Raw genomic sequence first — 2,151 nt, forward strand, 5'->3', positions numbered from 1 at the left:
CGGCCGGGGGACAGGGAGGGCCTGGCGGAGTGGGGGAGGCGCGGGGGGCGGGGCGGGGCCGGAGTGGGGAGGGGACGGTGGCTGGGAGCGCCGAGGCAGGACCGGGGGGGAGGCGCACTCCCTAGGCTCTCTGACGCCTGTGAAAGTAGGCATCCTGTGCAAGACACTGCAGTGATTGGGGGCCTCGGGCACTTTTGACGCTGGAATGCGGGAGGCAGTGAGGAACCTTGTGAACCCCACCCCCACCCGCACAAACACCCGTCTGACTTCGGTTAGAAGGAGCAGATACCTGCAGTGGCCTCTGTGGAGGCCGGCTGGCAAGGTGACCTCAAGAGGTCACTTACTAGAGAGTGAGGTGAGCCAGGGAGACCCCGCGCTATGCAGTACTTGATAAAGGACCCTTTGTAGCAGGAGACCGGAGTCTGAATTAAATGCTCCAGTGTGTCTCTGAAAAATAAACAGAGGCGTAACTCTCATTTGGAAGTTGTGCCTCATTCCAAGCCAGCGCACTCACGGGAGGGTGGCACCCACGCACACAAGTAACTTTACTTGGGCAAATCCCAAGACCTTCTGAGCCATAGTCATCAGGTCAGGATAGCAGGGCCAAAATGCAATTGGAAAATAAATGGCGGTAAGGCCACTGGTCCCAAGCCTGGGTCCCTGGGAAGAGGGTTGCCGCAGCAAGATGACAGTTTCACTCTGGGGAAAGGGGATGGGCTTGGTGTGGGGTGTAGGCTGTCAGCCGGGGCCCTACTGTCAGATCATCCCGTCTGGAGTTTTAATTTTCAAACAGATAGGAATTTGATAAAGATGAATTGTGCCAAAAGTTTTTACATTCAATAGCTGGGCAACTTTCAGTTCTCCAAGCTTACACAGCCAAAAATAACAGCATTGGTGCTTGTAGAAGGAAAATTGGAGACCTGGTGTGGAGGAGATATGCTATCTCCTGAATAAATTGTGCGAAGAACCTAGGACTCCGGTTAATCTTCCTGTCTGGGCTTTGCTCATCCCCCACCACCACCACCACTGTGGTTACAGTAGAGGTAAGTGAGAGATTTCACGCTGCTTTAGGACAGCAGCACCAAGAAACCTTCAGTGAAGAGTCTTAGTTTATGTACAGGTGCAGTAGCATCTGCACAGAGGTTTAGGAAAGTCCCTGACTCACATCACAGTGTCAGGTGCAAGTGATCGGGTCCACACGGTGGGTCCACACAGGCTCTTACTGCTTCCAGATTCCAGGGGAATAAAGACTTCCATTCACAACACCTCTGCTCATGTAGCTCTCGCCACCAGCTCTTCAGAAACCAGATCGTTGCTCCCACCACAGCCTGGGAGGCAGGAGTACCCTCAGGAGGGGCACCCGTAGGTGCAGTGAGTGGACAAAGCAGAAGGTGATAATCACTGTAATAGGAAGCTGGTTAGGTTGTAGCGAGAAGTTCCTTCCCTGTTCTTCGAAGGGCCTCACGTTTCCCTAATTGCCCACATGGTGTTAGGATCTCATATGATGAACCTGGGCCTTGCTGAGGGGGCCTCATGGAGTGACGATGACTCCTGCCTCGCTGACCAGTGGCCCTGGAGTTCACCTGTGTAAGATGGCCATGCCCTTCCTGGTCTGACACTGACTCTTCTTTCAGGAACCTCTGAGCACCTTCTAAGACCTTAGCCAGATTCAGAACATAGGGATTTTACTGATAATTATAAAAGTAGGTTCTAGGTGCGCCTGGGTGGCTCAGTTGGTTAAGTATCTGACTTCAGCTCAGGTTATGATCTCACAGTTCATGAGTTCGAGCCCCACATTGGGCTGTATGTCGACAGTATGGAGCCTGCTTCAGATCCTCTGTCTCCCTCTCTCAAATAAATAAATTTTTTTTTAAAGTTAGGTTCGGGACACCTGGGTGGCTCAGTCGGTTGAGCGGCCGGCTTCGGCTCAGGTCACATCTCACGTTTGTGGGTTCGAGCCCCCGTGACAGGCTCTGTGCAGACAGCTAGCTCAGAGCCTGCAGCCTGCTTCCGGTTCTGTGTCTCCTTCTCTCTCTGCCCCTCCCCCTCTCATGCTCTGTCTCTCTCTCTCTCTCTCTATCAAAAATAAATAAAACATTTTAAAAAATGTTTAAAAAAAATAAAAAAATAAAAGTTAGGTTCTATTTATCT

Source organism: Suricata suricatta, chromosome 16 (assembly GCF_006229205.1).
Source record: "Suricata suricatta isolate VVHF042 chromosome 16, meerkat_22Aug2017_6uvM2_HiC, whole genome shotgun sequence".
Classification (NCBI taxonomy): domain Eukaryota; kingdom Metazoa; phylum Chordata; class Mammalia; order Carnivora; family Herpestidae; genus Suricata; species Suricata suricatta.